At 31.4% G+C, this 17,324-nt stretch overlaps 1 pseudogene across 1 annotated transcript; it reads right to left on the bottom strand.

Annotated features, from left to right (window-relative positions):
* Window positions 1-1,679: 1,679 nt before the first annotated feature.
* LOC120067669 (hydroquinone glucosyltransferase pseudogene) lies at window positions 1,680-3,584 on the bottom strand (annotated as a pseudogene). Its single transcript, XR_016532390.1, has one exon. The product of XR_016532390.1 is annotated as a hydroquinone glucosyltransferase pseudogene (transcript).
* Between the last annotated feature and the right edge of the window lie 13,740 nt (window positions 3,585-17,324).

Raw genomic sequence — 17,324 nt, 5'->3', positions numbered from 1 at the left:
ATCTATATTGAATACATAAACCCTAGAATCATTCATGTCAATTTGTCAAGAATATATACGTACCAGATTTCATTAACGAATTGATAATGACTCTAAATTAACTTCAAATTGATAATGGCTCTAAATGGCTATTGTCTTTCTCAACCAAAACTCTGAATGCTCTAAGTGAGATCTTTCTCTAAATGAGATTCAAGAAAGATTGATTGTTTATTGTTTTAGTATATTGGGGACCATAGCGTAAAGTCTCTTTATATACTAATTCAATTAGATTCCCATTAAACCCTGATTAACTAGGAATGGACTTCTATGAATTAAGTCCATACTCAATTAGGAATCTAGACCTTAATTAATTAGATCACATAATTGACTCAATCTTATAAAATAACCCAATGTCATAAATTATTAATCCACATACATAGCCCATACTTTAATTAAACATATTATTATTTAAATATATCTATCTGTTTCTCCCGACGGTAAAAAATAGTATGGGAAAAGTAGCTTTTCTCGATGCTTTTAAAAGTTTTGGAAAAAATTTTATCGAGAGAAATTTCTTGTAGTAAGGAAAATTATCATTCCCAAATTTTAAAATCTAAAAACTATTTCTACGACCTAATGGTCAAGTTTTATATAGTCTCCCAAAACTCTAATGTGTGCCACATCATAAATTCTAGTAAAATGATAAAAATATTGTTACATTGGTAAAAAAAATTTTAAAAAAAACTAAAATTACATTAAAATTACACTAAAATTATTAAATAAAACATAATAATAATTTGATGCCTGAGATGGTTAAAATCAGTTTTTATCTTACCATAAACTTGTAAGTGCACTAAAAAATTAGATGAGTGTTTCAATTTTAAACCTAAACTTAAAAATGTATTGCAATTTCTACTAGGGTGGATTTATATAGCTCGGGAGCTCAAGCCGCCCCCTCTACTTCTATATATTTTTATATTAATATAAAACAAATTCATTTTGGTAGTTATCAAAATGACTATATGACAATGGTAGGATGTATTAGCCTCCATAATAGGCTTAAGTTCAAATCCTTTTGCATACAATTTTTATAAATTATTTTATTTTTTTTATTTTACTATTATTTTGACCATGGCAACACATTTAAATGTTCATAACTAAATTTGTAATTTAATTTTTTGGATTAAAATGAAGCTTTAAACTAAGTCATTATTGAAAAAATTATAGATCCACCAATAATTCTACATTATACATTTTCATTTCGAGACTTGAAATTTCAAAATGGGGCAAAATTTGAGTTCTTGTAAAGAAAAATATAGTCGAATCTGGTGGCATCAGAGCTTAAATCATCCAAATAAACTTCAACCATTGAAGTAAACTGTGGTGGGAGACTTGTGTCTAATTGTGTTCGGCATCACCTTCTCATTTAATTAGAAAGCGATGGAGATGTGTTCCAAAACTTCTATTTCACTCAACATTGTTTTCAATTCTTCAATTTCAAGATGTTTGATACACAAACGTATATCCTTTTCCCACTTCTTCTCAGCCACTCCCGATAGCCTCACTACTTTTAACATCTCTTTCTTTGTCTAAGTTTAACCTAATGCTTTAGTTTAATTTGAAGACTAATATATGTTTTAATCCTCAATAAATAATCAGGTCGCTTAATCACTATTTTTCTCCCTCAAATCTCAACAATATTTATAACAATTACCATAAATCATGATTTATTTAATAGTTCATACATACTCCATTTTCTTACAATCTTATTGAAAAGAAGCATAAAAGTTAACACAAAGAGGATAAAATTCTAAAAACACATGACAAAATACATTACAACATTATTATGCATTAAACAATAATGATGCTTTTTGAGGAAAACAATTTAAAAGTAGTTATAAAACCCACAATAATTCTACCTAGAAATGTTGTTGCTCCTCCATTTTTGAACCACTTCCAAGAGCGTTCTTGAAGAAGATCCTCCTTCTCCAAGAACCCTTTCCCCTGCAACTCTCAACTCCTGCATTTTCTCTCTCACTTTCTTCCCTTCTTCGCTTTCAAACAGAGATTTCACCACTTTCGCAATCTCTTCCTTCTCAATAATCCCACTTTCCTCGTTCATCTTCGGCCTCAACGCCACCTTAATCTCCTCTGTTAATATAATGGCGTTTAGTCTCTGCTCTGCATAAAGCGGCCAAGAAATTATGGGAACTCCATTAACCAAACTCTCCAATGTCGAATTCCAACCGCAGTGGCTCAGAAACCCGCCGGTGGAACCATGGCTGAGTATCTGAGCCTGTGGAGCCCACGACGGCACTATTAATCCCCTTCCTCTGGTTCTCTCGACAAACCCCTCCGGCAAGAACTTTAGTGGATCATTCTGGCTATGGACGCTGAAAAACGATGCGTTTGCTTCTTTATCACTTGGGCTTCTAACAACCCATATGAATTTCTGGCCACTCAATTCCAATCCCATCGCTAATTCATTCATTTGAACACGGGACAGAGTCCCCCCACTTCCGAACGATACAAACAGAACAGACCCATGTGGTTGTTCATCCAGCCAATCCGAACATTCAATCCCTTCTTCACTCCCACTCGAATCGATTTTCACCAGTGGACCAACTGGGTAAATTGGGGGCTTCCCAGATTTCTCCAATTGCAGAGCATTTATGGGATTGGGTTCTAATTCCGGGAAGCTGTTGACAAAAATCCCCTCTGCTAATACAAACCTGCTCATGGTGTCGATAAAAAGCTTGTACGATTCATCTTCCCTGACAAGAAACGGATCGGGCAATTCCTTTCCTGGAATTGGGCTGCATCCCGGAAGTCTGATCGGCTCCGTGAGGTCGACATACTCGCCAACGATCGATTCGTCCAGTTTGGATATGTGGAGAATGAGCGAGAGTGTGGTGGCGGCACAGGGTAAGTAAATGTACGGCGGGACGTTGAATTCTCTCGCGACATCGAAGGCGACGGTGCCGAATTGATCGACGACGAAGGCAACGAGGTTGAGTTGGGTAACCATGGATTTGAAATGGTCGCGAAGAGAAGGAAGAGAGCGAGTAACGGCGTAGAAGATGATGGTTTCGGCTTTGGCTTCGGTTGGGAGGTCGTTTAATGGAGCGAGCGGGAGGAAGAGGTGGTCGATGGCGGAGGGCAGGGAATTGAGAACAGAGATTTGGGCCTTGGAAGGAGGTTCGCCGGAAGGGATGACGAAAGTGACGGTGAAGCGGTGGAGGAAGACGAGACGTTTGGCGAATTCGATGAGTGGGATTAGATGACCCATTCCCGGACTTGACATCATTAGAACATGGGGCGTTGGAGATCCTGCTTCTTCTTGTTGTTCTCTCTGTTTAGCTTCTTCCATGACGGTCGACGGTGGTGCTTCGGTGGTGCTGTCAGCTTTGGGTGGGAGAACGATACTGGCTAACTAAGAACACCCATCTATTTATATATAATATTGAGGAAATCATCCCAAGTAAAAATCTGATTATTTGGTAGATGTTGTGAATTTCATTCTAGGATAGAAACACGAGAAAATATAATATAATAATATATTTATATAATAATAATAAATAAAATAAAATAAAATTATTAAATAACTAAAACTATAAAATTGGATAAAATGAAAATTAATGGAAGCATTTTTTTACCAATGTGTATTATTTTGAGATCCACCAAATATCACTATTTAGAGGCAAAGTGACAAGTAGGATGTGGACTTACATGGACAATAAACATGAATAAAAATGACACATAGCTTTTAGCACACTAAACATGAGACATCTATTTTTATGATATTTATAATACTCTCCCTTAGATACCCATATATATATATATATATATCTCGTTAAAACCTTACTAGGAAAAACCCTAGTGAAGGAAAAAGAATGAAAAACCCTAATGAAGGAAAAAGAATACATATTTCATATAATACACACTTCTAAAAGAATACAATATACTTACTCCCCCTCACAAAAACATCACTTAAGAGTCGCTGCATTCCAAAGTTGTGTACCAATTTTTCAAAAGTTACAGTTGGTAATGCCTTTGTAAATAAGTCTCCAGGTTATCCTTCAACAAATTTGTTGTACAATGATGTCGTCATTTTCTTCAAGATCATAAGGGTAGAAAAGCTTCAGTGAAATATGTTTTGTTCTATCTCCTTTAATATATCCTCATTTTATTTGGGTTATGCAAGCTGTGTCGTCTTCGTATAATATTGTTGGAAAATTTTTATTAGAAGACAAGTCACACGTTTCACGAATATGCTAAGTCATTGACCTTAGCCATACACATTTTCGACTACCTCGTGAATTGCAAGAATTTCAGCATGATAAGAGAAAATGGTCGTTATGGTCTATTTCACCAATCGCCATGATATAGTAGTTCCTTCACATGTGAACAAATAACCTGTTTGAGATCTAACTTTGTATGGATCAGATAAATATCCAGAATCTGCGTAACCAACTAAATCAAATTTTTATTTATTTGAATAAAACAAACTCATATCGATTATTCCTCGGAGATAACGGAGTATATGCTTAATTTCATTCCAATATCTTTTTGTAGGAAAAGAACTATATCTAGCTAATAAATGTATTGAAAATGCAATATATGGTCTTATATTATTAGCAAGATACATAAGTGCACCAATTGCACAAAGATATGGTACTTCAGGACCAAGAAGTTCGGAATATTTAATGGATGTGTTTTGTCCATATAAAATCTTTCAAAATTTTTACTGTATAAGTTGAATGATGAATAAATATTCTATTTGCTAAAGGCTCAATTTGCAAACCAAGGCAAAATTTGGTTTTTCCGAGATCTTTTATCTCAAATTCTTTCTTAAAATATTTTATTGCCTTTGAAAGCTCTTTAAGAGTTCCAATTATATTCAACTCATCAACATATACAATTACAATAGAAATTTCTGATTGTGATTTCTTTATAAAAACATACGAACATATTTGATTATTTTAATATCTTTCTTTCAATAAATATTCACTCAGGTGATTGTACTACATATGTCTTAATTGTTTCAATTTATATAGTGATCTTTGTAACTTTATTGAATACCCTTCCCGAAAATTTGATGTATGTGTTTCAGGTACTTTAAATCCTTTTAGGATTCTAATATAAATATCATTATCAAGAGATCCATATAAATAAGTTGTGTCTACATCCATAAGATGCATATCCGGACTTTAATACACAGTCAAGCCAATTAAATATTTTAATGTAATTGCATCCACCACCGGAGAATACATTTCCTAAAAATCAATACCAGGTTTTTGTTAAAAACCTTGCTCAACTAGTCTTGTTTTATATCTTGTGACCTCATTATTTTCATTTCTTTTCCTCATAAATACTCATTTGTATCCCACAGGTTTGACACCTTCTTTCCACTAAAGCTAATCTTTTCTATGTCGGCATTCTTCAATAGATTTTGTTCAGAATACTCATTTTCAGATATAATATCAAGAGCACTATTATACGCAAAAATATTGTCAATAATTACATTAATTCGATTCCATCTTTTTCCTAACATGACATAGTTTATTGAAATATCATTATTATCTTTAGGTATTTCACCATCCTCACTAGTCATGTCTATGATTTCTACATGGGTATTTATATCCTCAACCAAGTCTTTTTCACTATTAATTATTTTTCAATTTCGAGGATTTTTATCTTTGGAATCCACTGGTCTACCACACTTCTAACATGCTCTAGACTCATTAGTGACAACTTATTATGTTGGGATATCAATTTTTCATGGAACATTTGCAACTGGTATATGTGACTTAGTTACTTTCTTTGCATCTAAAAATGCATCTAGTAACTGATTTACTATATTTTGCAAATGAATTATTTTTTGAACTTCAAGTTCACAATGATCTGTACGAGGATCTAAATGAGACAATAACGATGCATTCCATGTAATTTCCTTTTCCAATTTCTTAATTTCCTCCCTTAATATTGAAAAATTTGTCTCATTAAAATGAAAATCAACAAATCGTGCAGTAAATACATCACCCTTCAGGGGTTCAAGATATTTAATAATTGATGGAGAATCATATCCCACATATATTCCTAACCTCCTTTGAGGACCCATCTTAGTGTATTGTAGTGGAGCAATTGGAACATATACTGCACATCCAAAAATTCTCAGATAGGAAATATTTAGCTAATGACCATAAGCTAATGGAAATGGAGAGTACTTATGATAAGCTACTGGTATAATGCGTACAAGTGACGTTGCATGCAAAATAGCATGTCCCCATATAGATAAATTAAACTTAGCTCTCATAAGTAATAGTCTTGCAATTAATTGTAAATGTTTTATAAATGATATTGCTAAATCATTTTGTGTATGAATATGAGCTACAGTATATTTAACACTTATCTCTATTGACATACAACAATTATCAAGAACTTGAGATGTAAATTCACCAGCATTAACAAGACGAATGGTCCTAATTGTATAATCAGAAAATTGTGCTCTTAACTTAATTATTTGAGCAAGTAATCTTGCAAATACAAGATTTAAACTTGACAATAAGCACATGTGTGACTATCTACTGGATGCATCTATTAACGCCATAATATATCTAAATGATCCACTTGGTGGGTTAATAGGTTCACATATATCACCATGAATTCATTCTAAAAATGCAGGTGATTCAATCCCCACTTTAGTTTGTGATGGTCTAATTATCAATTTTCCTTGAGAGCAACCATCATATGATAATTCATTAAATTGAAGAATCTTCTGGTTTTTTAATGGGTGTCCATTTGAATTCTAAATAATTCTCAATTGTAAATATGCCTGGATTCATGAACTTCAGGTTCATTGTTGCATATGTTTCGATTACTCGTATATAAGTATAATATAATCCAGAAGATAAAGCAAATAATTCTTCCAATATACGTTTTTCATTTGAGACAGTGGATATGATATATAATATTCTACATTATTCTTACTATCAGTCTCAATATGATAACTATTGTAACATATATCTTTAAAACTTAGAAGATTTCTCTTTAATTGACTAGAAAACAAGATTTCTCTTTAATTGACTAGAAAACAATGTATTGTCAATTGTAAATTTTGTTCCTTTAGGCAAAATAATATTTGTTTTCCAAAACCTTCGATCAAGTTTGCAGAACCTGATATTGTATTTACTTTTGCTTTCAGTATTGTCAATTTGAAAAAGTATTTTTTTTATTTATAAGTATTGTGCGTGTAGTTGCACTGTCTGCAAGACATAGATCTTTTTTGCTCATTTTTTAAACACCTAACATATGAAAATGATTTATGTTTCTTTAGTACCTACTTTTAGCGGGAAAAACGAGAGGAGCTTGTGCTGATAACGTATTGTGAATTTCAGAGCACGACGGGAACACAGATATGAAGAAAATATTATATAATAATATATTTATATAATAACAATAAATAAATAAATATAATATAATATAAAATAACTAAAATTATAAAATTGGATAATTGAAAATTAATAGAATTTTAAAGTATATTTCTCACCAATGTGCATTCTTTTGATATTCACCAAATGCCACTATTTATAAGCAAAGGGGCAAGTTGTAGATTCCATAGACCCCAAGCATGAATTATTACAATGCATATGGACAATATGAAAAATGACACATGGCTTTTAGGACACTAAGCATTAGACATCTATTTTTATGATATTTATAATAGTAGAAGAAATTTAGGAAAAATATATTTTTGGTACTGGTTTAGTTTTCATCTGACGTTTTAAAATTTTACACATTTAGTTTTTAAATTTTGAATTTGGTTTTAATTTAGTCACTAAATTTTAAAATGTTATAACTTTAATCGAGATTTGAGTTTTGTTTTCATTTGGTCCCTAACTTTAAATGGTTTATATTTTTAACTTTGATTTTTTTTTTATTAAATACTCATTATTTTTAATGATCATAGTGTTGAACGTAAAAGTATTGACCAAAATATGATAGTTTTTGGTGGAAGAGAAAATCGTGTTCCCGGTACACGATTATGTTTCAATCTAGTCAACGTCCATGTCAGCCATTTAGACTTGGTCAAAGGACCAAATTCGTGGATGGGGTCCTCAATTTTATTATTTTTATTTTTTTCGATTTCAATATTTTTTTTAATTTCTAACTATCAATTTTTGCTTTCTAGTATTAAAAAAATGATTATTTTTTTCATTTTTGTTATTGATCTTTTATATCATACTCATTTACTAGATTCAAGGTCTCATGATAAAATGTAATTGCATTAGTTCTTTAATTTCAAAATATGAGTTTGCATGAAGTTAAAAGTTTGAATTACAAGTCACTCAATTTTCCACATATGCGTCTTCGTGTACCTCTAGATTAGCTTTGCCTTGTTGTCGTTGTCATCTACGGCGAATACGTCTTCAATCAGTATCAGCAACATTGAGTCATCTTGTTTGTTGAATAATGCTTTCTACATTATCAAGGTTTGGTCATATATTGAATCCAACTTTAGTAAATTGTGTTGTACTAAATACTGTTGTACATCTTGGACAAAATTATTTTATATGATGAAAAAAAGTAATACTAAATAATGTTGATATCATATATTTGAGAAATCTAAGATAATCAAACTCTTACCATGCAGTAATAGTAAGTGTCGTCAAGTGTGATAAATCGTCTCATGATTATATCGTACAAGGAAAAAAAATCATCTGATACAGCTACTCCTTTATTATTTCTCCCTATGCACAACGATCATGACACTACAAGAATTTTAGACTTTAATGTCGGTTGGAAAAAATGAAATCGGATGTATAATGTCGGTTTTGTTTTTTTTTAAAAAAGTGGATCTTTAATGTCAGTTTTAAACCGACATAGTAGGTCCACTTTTTTTTTTTTTTTTTTAAATAAAACTAACTCCCCCCCCCCCATGTTCGAATGCGCCGCATCATTTCTCCCCAAACCCTCGTCCAAGCTCGTGCAAAACCCTCCATCCGAAAGGCTCTCTCTTACCTTCGTCCAAGCTTGGCCATGCGAATTAGGTGGTTTTCGTCCGTCCTTGTCATGTTATACTTTTTGACAAAAAAAATGGATTCGACAACGGAATTTAAAAAAACGGACAGATTTGGGCTTTAATATCGGTTAAGAATTTTTTTAAAAAAAAACATAGGCTTTAATGTCGGTTGAAAATTTCACTGAAGGTCTTTAATGTCAGTTGCAACCGACATTGAAGGCTGTGCTATTTAAGCCCTTTAATGTCAATTTAAAACCGACATTAAAGGGCTTTAATAACACTATCTTTAATGTCGGTTTAAAACTGACATTAAAGCCTGAATTTCTTCTAGTGTGACATGCACACTAGTACGGTATATATTATGCGTGAATTTGGCGCTAGTCTTTCCAGGTTGAAGGATGACTAAATCTTTAGGACACATCAACATATTTACTCAAATCTTTACAACTATTATAGTTGACAAAAAAAATACATTAATACTAATAGCCCAAACCAACATCAGTCTAAAAGATAATCCAAACTCCATTTTATGACCAGTCTAAAATGTTTGTTTTTTTTCTTTTAAGCAGTCCAAACATTATTTTAAACCGTCCAAATAGACCAAAACTCCAAACAATCCAAATATATATTTTTTTCCATCCAAACAGTCCAAACTTGTAATATTAAAATAAAAATATCAACTACAACCAAAATGTTAAGTCCAACTTATAATATCAAATTACAAAAGACAATAAATAAATAAAACAATTCAAATCCTACCCAACAAATCAACTAAAATAGATCAAAACTCTAGTTTTTATGCATATGTTTAAATAAAATAGTAGATTTATGGAGTACAATATCATATATTGGGGGGTTGGGGGGAAAGACAAAATGTTACCTACAATCGGCAGCGGCAGAGAAAGCAGTGATGATGGTGGATGGCGGACGATTGTGGACAACGACAGTGGAACAGTGGACGACGACTGTGAAAGAGAGGCAAAACCGAAGAAAGATTGAGATGGGGAAGAGAGTGAAGAGAGGTCATGGAGCCCTTTTTGGGACCACTAAGTCGTGTACCTCGTACACGTTTTAGGATAGTCATGGACTTCATCCACGATTACCTAGTCAACGATGCATGCTTGTACATGTGGCAGTCTGTGTATGCCAAGTCACTGCTAGGTGTGGCAGATTCACGTGTTGCGAAGGAAGTCGTGGACCCAGTTCACGATTTAGGGATAATCGTGTACCAAGCCCACAATTATACAATCTACCCTATTTTTGTTAATAATTATTAAAATAGTATTAATTTTTTAAAAAAAAAGCTAGAAAGAAAATTATAACATATTGAAAGCAGGTAGAATGGTGTAATGAATATAAAAATATAAGAAAAGGAGGAGAAATGCCAACATAATCAGAGCAGATGCAAAGGACAATAAATATATCAAGGTCCATACACGTGTAACAAAATGATAGGGAAGGATATAACAACCAGCAAAGGTAAAAATACAAAGGTCAATAAACCAAACTCTAGAAAGGAAGTAATGGTATATATATTTTATCACTAGGAATTAAATTAAATTAAATATGTAACTTTTCGAAATTATGAACTAAATGAAAAATAAATCTAAAATCGAGGTCTAAAATATATTTTCTAAAATAAATTTTAGAATAAATATTTAATCAAAATTATGATTGTTGTTTTTATGACGTGGAACAATTGAACCTTTAAATTTAATATCAATAGTACGAGTAACCACTATACTTATTCCTTATTTTGATATTTAAACACAAATTTTTTTATTCAAATGGCTGTGATTTAATTGTACAATATTTTAACATTAAGGTTTAGAAAGTAAGTGGAGAATATGAATAACTAAAAAGCAGATTGTATAATTGCTAAAAGAAAAATATTTCATGTTAAAAAGTAGAAGAAGAAGAAAATTTTATCGGTCAATTCAAAATTAAATACAAATGTGAGAATTTGGCATCGCACCCACATGAACGCAACTTATTGCGTTGTCAGGTCAGCTTCAATTTTAAGTCTAAAAGAATAGATAAAATAAAATAAAGGGGTCAAATTCAATTTGCCAACGATCAAGCATTTGATTCCGTACAATCATTTAAGCTGGGGGAAAATGTATTTTTAGTTTTTTTTTTTTTAATTAAACATTCATTTTAGTCCATATATTTTAAAATATTAAACATTTAATTCATAACATAAATTTTGAGTTTAATTTTTAAATTTTAAAATATTAAAAATTTATCGATTAAATTTTAAAATATTAAAAATTTATCGATTAAATTTTAAAATATTATAAATTTATCTTTAAAATTTGAGTTTGGTTTAAATTTGATTTCTACGTTTCAAATTTTATATTAATTGCTTTACTACTGCTTACATTCAATCATTAGCATGTTTATTAATTAATTTAAAATAACTATGAAATGAATTTTAAAGTTAAAGTTTTAATGGGATGAGAAAAAGTTAAATTTAATTAATTATAATTCTTTTAAATCTTTTAAATTAATTAATAGACCTTGACACTGCTTTAATTTAGTTGGTTATAATTAATCTCTATAATTTTAAATTTATAGAAATTTAATTAGAGGTTAACAAATAACAATTTAGTCTTTCTACTTTATATTTTGAAATTTAATGAAATTTCTTTAAAATGGTAGATCAATAAATTGGTCGGAATCAAATTTATTTATAAACTATAAAGATTAAGTTATTACATAATAAAATTTAATACTGATGAGATTTTTCAAAATAGATATTAAATTGTTACCAATCTTAAAATATAAAACTAAATTGTTAGACATTGCAACATATAAGAACTAATTATTACTTATTAAAATTCAATGATTAAATTGTCACAAATTTAAAGGTAAATAAACTAAATCGTTATCAAATATAGTTTGAGGGACTTTGATGTATTTTTATCAAATTGTCAAAACATAATTTGTTATATAGCCAATTTCTTTTTATTTATTTAAAAATGTTATTATTATTATTATTATTATTATTATTATTATTATTATTATTATTATGTGTCGTTGTGGGTAAATTTGGATCTAATGAAATAGGCCAAAAATAGGTAAATATAAGGAAAGATAAATATAAGATAAAGTAGATTGTTAGCTAATCCATTATCTTATCATATCGAACCATAATTTATTAGGATCAAGAAATATTCTTCATCCTTATCATAAAAGGAAAAGGTAATCTCATCTCATTCTCCCTATAAATATATCATTCTCGTCTCATTCTTCTCTATTATTTAGTTCTCTGACTGACTTGGACATCGAGGTCATTTTTTTGTTTTGCAAGCCCCCTCTTCTCCAAATTACAAATTTAACGTTATTGTCACTTGAATCAGGTGTGTTGTCTCTTGGCCAAAATTTGACATTAATATTTAGCATCATCTGTGGGAATGAGAGTACTCTAGCTTTCTATTCTAAAATTAAGGAAATCGAGACCAGTTGAATTTATTTGCAATCTAGCCCAAGGAAAAAAGTTTTGTGGTAAAAGAGGTTGAGAATTTGTCAATGAACCCTATGCAGGAAAATCTCTTATAGTAAAATATATTGGAGAAATTCAATCCATAATAAAAAACCAATCAAAAGACAAACCATAGAGACTAGAACAAACAAGATCGTGAAAGAATACAAGACACTAGGAGCTTAAACTGAAAGAAACATATAGCACCTTTCAACTTTGAAGATTTCTACTAGATTATGGAATCTCATATGAGTTTAATTTTAAATTTGAAGTTTTCTAATGCAACATTCAAAATTAATAGCAAGTCTTGTTTAAATCTCATGTTATTAATAAAATATGCGTGACATATAGTTATTTTGTTATAATATTTCGTTTTCTTAATAAAATTTTGTGCTCTAGAAACTAGTTCTCCCAAGTTGAGCTCCAAGTGTCCAGCTTATAATGATTAAAAAGTTGAATTGTGAAATCTAATGTGGAAGTGGGAGTTAATGTTGTAGGTGAATTTGGACCTGACGAAATAGGCAAAAAATAAAGGAAAAAAAGAGAAGACAAATACAAGATATAGTGGACTTATTTGGTGCAAGTTAATCAATTATCTTATCATATCTAATCCTAATTTATTAGGATTAGTAAGATCTGTCTCATCCTCATCATAAGAGTAAAAGGTAAATATTATCTCATTCTCCTTATAATACATCATTATAATTTCATATGGGGGAACTTGATATGATATCTAGATTTTAATCTAGAATTTGAATTTCTGACTTCTTCTCTATTATTTAGTTCTCTCATTAATTTAGACATCATAATTCTTTTACTTTGTTTTGCCGTTATTGTCATACATATTTTTTCTTGATCAAAATTTTGACATCAACCAGCGAACTCCCCCAGCAAAATTATCCAATAGTATCTCTCTCAAAAGGTTTCTTTTGCCCCATTCTCTTATATGCTTGTTTTTTCCTTTTCTTTTTTCTTTTGGTAAGGGAACTTTTGTTTTTCTTATTAATATGATTTTTTGTTTTCAAAAAAATATCAACTTACGAAGAAAATCGTAGAGATTCGCCACAACAGCTACATTCGAGTTGACTTGATTCCCTTCAGAAATAAATTGGTATATATGTGCGTTTGATTTGATCCAATTTTTAAATTTATTTTATTTTGATCCTTAAAATTTTAAAGGATTTACTTTATTCTTTAAATTTTTAAAAACAATCATTCATTCTTACCTTTTTCTAAAGCAAATGAATGGTATAGTTTGAACTCTATGTGTACTAGCTTAATAGGTTAATATGTGCATAATTTCAATTAGCCAATATAGATTAGAGTGGACATTAAATATAAAAATAATATAACAAAAAATCAAATAATTAGTTTAAAAAATTTAGAAACGGTAATAAAGACCGGATCAAAATAGAACAAACTCATTTTGAAATTATAAATAAATCAAATCATAATTTTCTTAACAAGTAGTTTACTTTTATTTAGTAATAACTTAATTGAAAGATTTATCGTTCCAATTTTATCAGATGTCCTCAAAGGGACACTTAAACAAAGATTTAAGAAATTAGTCTATTACATAACTAATATTTTACAAATATCCTGTAATATTTCGTAATTAAGTTACAATATTTGGAGACATTTTTAACACTTGATTGATTGTCTCCAAGCTTTTAATTTCCTTATATTATAAAATAAAAAATATCTGTCATTTATAGATTTATTATTAATTTTATAAGGATTTATCCTTTGAAGTATCATTAATTACAATCAATAAATTATCAAAATATTAATTCTTTTCCTATTAACTTTATTTTTTAATTTTGACTTTTTTTTGTTATTTATTAATTTTGATCGATCATTTAAAACATAAGATACTTTGAATTAATGTTTTTTTTCATGGTAGGAGATTTCATTTATTTCTTCTATATTCCTAGCTGAGAATCAATCACATCTCAATTGAAATCTCAAGTGTATGTCAAATATATTGATAATATACTATGAAATATAGATATGCATCACATATAGCATGGTTTGTTTTAGTGTGTTTACAAATATATTGAAACTTGTACATATACATCGCATATATTATTAAGTATATGAGACAATATATTGCTCGAATTGTCTTTGTTCATACATATATCAAATATACTACTACTACAAATTTAGTCACTCTTAACGCACAAAATTTTTCTTTTCATGATAGTCATGACAAAAAACCATCAAGAAAAATATCTTTCTTGATACAATTAATTTTAATATTTACCTTGATGAGCAAGAATGTCAAGAAAATATCTTTCTTAGTATAATTAATTTTTAAATTTAACTTGACGTATAAGAACGTTGAGAAGAATATCTTTCTTGATACAAAAATACGTAAGTTTCGTCAAAATGAGGAATTTCCGATTTTTGAATCTGTTGATGGGAAATAAACATCAAGAAAACTCCTTGTTGATGGACATGAACTGTCAACAAAAAGATATATGTTGATGGGTATCGTCCATCAACAAATCGAAATGGAAAAAAAATAAGCACGCGCATATGGTTTTAGTTTTGCACGTAAATGAGTTTTCTTGATGTGCATTGCCCGTCAAGAAAATCCATAAACTTGATGAGCAAAAAAATACATACGTTGATTAGCAATTTGGTGAAATTTAGTAACATCCGGAGCCTTTGGCGAGTTTAATATTTTTATCCAAAATTGTGGGGGGTTTAATTTTATTTATTTATTTAACTTTAAAGTTTGAATCCCTAATTGAATTAATTTATGGTCAATTTAGTATATTTGGGCTCATTTTAGATTTGCTAAGCTAAAATTTGGAGGAATTTGGATTTAAGGATGTTGTGTTTTGGCCATCAGACGCTACTCTGCTTCCTTACCACCAGGGATTCGCGTTGTAGGCTTCTCCCATCTGCCACTGCCGGCCACCACTACCATCGTCGATCATCGGCCGCACACATCTCTATTCGATCGTTGATCGCCACCAGTAATCTCTCTCTAGCCCTTCGTTTCTCTCTCTAATCAATCTGAACTTCCTCAAAGTTGCACACCTCCATCACTGAACGGTCGTGCATCGCCAGAATCCTACAGACCAATGTTGTCGTCACTGTCATGCAGTGTCGCTACCATTGGCGAACACATCCAGATTCATACAGATGCTTATTTGATGTTGATGAGTATTTGCGAGAGATATTTGTCGATTGCAAACCGCAACTAATGAAATAATATTCATAATTCACGAACTAAATACCTATACTAACTAATAGTACAAGTGGCAAGTTCGGGTCGAACCACAGAAAAGCATATGGAAGATTAGTTCCTCGAAGCTTATTTTCAATTAAAGTGGTAAATGGGGGGTTTGGTGTGGATTGGAGTTTGAAGTTGTTGGAAACAGCAGGACCCTCAGAACGAAGAATAGTAAATTGTCAAGGCACGACGGTCAAGCGAAGAACAAAACCTGCAAAACAGAAACTCGTTATAGGCTGAGTCGTGAAGCTCGCTCTCTTTAAGACATTTCGCGGCTTTGCCCAAGTGTGCAAGCAGGTCTGAAAATTGCCACGTCGTCCCCAGGATAAAAAAGCCAAAAGAAACCTAATCGAAAATGCACTGTTACCGACCGAAACACACACTCTTTCTAAACTCACTGCTCGAAAACTAAAATAGAGGAGAAGAGGAAAAATGAAATGAGAAGTGAATAATGAATTGTGATTTCGAACTGATAGGCCTTCAGCGTCGAACCATAGGGAGCGAAAAAGACTCTCCGCCATAGAACGTACCCGGACAGAACGAAACAGACGGACGAAGTGCAAACTTCGTCAAATGAAGCGACGATTTCCTACTTTTTTGGTTAAAAAAATAAAAGAATATTTTTATTAAAATTAATAATCACATACACGCATGCCTCGCTTGACTGGACGGACGGCGGCGCACGTGTGGGACATCCACCGAATCCACATTAGTCTATTTCCTCACTCCCTCCAAAACATGGGTACCCCTTGGGGCTCAAACCCAAAATTCAAGATTGAAGTACATAAAGAAGACTTCCAACACCAAACTTTCCAATGTGGGATTCTCCAACCAAAAGGTTGGTTCCATCGTGTTTTGAAGTTACATTTTCACCCAACAATCCCCACTTGATTCAGAGGAGAAGAACTTGCACCAGTATCTCAATTTCAATTCAAACATGGGTTTAATCAAAAAGAGAAAGAGAGAGGATTTTCATCGAGCAGTTTCAGTCTAAACAACACTGTGCATAAGCAAAGGTGTCTTACGACTTGAACCTTTACATAGTGTAGATGATTCAGAATATACTAGAGTAACCCTTGGTTTTGAACTCTATCTCTAACAACATCTCACACAGAGTGTTATTAGGGTGTAGTACGAAAGCCCGTGCTTTAAGGCCTAGTATGTGAATCCCGGTTTAGTGAATGCTCTAGAGAGTTTGCCTAAAAACTCCATAGGAAGCGGCCCTCACTTCCACATTCACACAGGTGAGTCTATCAAGAGTATACCTGTAGCTAGGTACCCCACTTGTCATCAAGTATATATCTCATTAAGAACTGAGTTCAACCTTTCTTACGCTTCAGGATATCATGCTCGGACTTTAAGTCATAGAAATGGAACTATGTGTTTGGTTTAGCATAATTCACTATATATCACTCGTGATCAGTTATTACCCATTAAACCTATTTCTTGAGATCTCCAGTCTACAGGTTGGTTTTTCCTCACTGTGTTCATCTTTTTATAATCATGAGTCCCATCCTTTTTGAGGTTCTAAAAACCTTTTCTCTGGCCAGTCCTTTCGTCAAAGGATTTGCCAAATTTTCATCAGTACATATGTG

Source organism: Benincasa hispida, chromosome 1 (genome assembly GCF_027475165.1).
Source record: "Benincasa hispida cultivar pf3 chromosome 1, pf3_genome.v1.1, whole genome shotgun sequence".
Lineage (NCBI taxonomy): Eukaryota > Viridiplantae > Streptophyta > Magnoliopsida > Cucurbitales > Cucurbitaceae > Benincasa > Benincasa hispida.
This window is presented reverse-complemented; position numbering and strand designations above follow the sequence as displayed.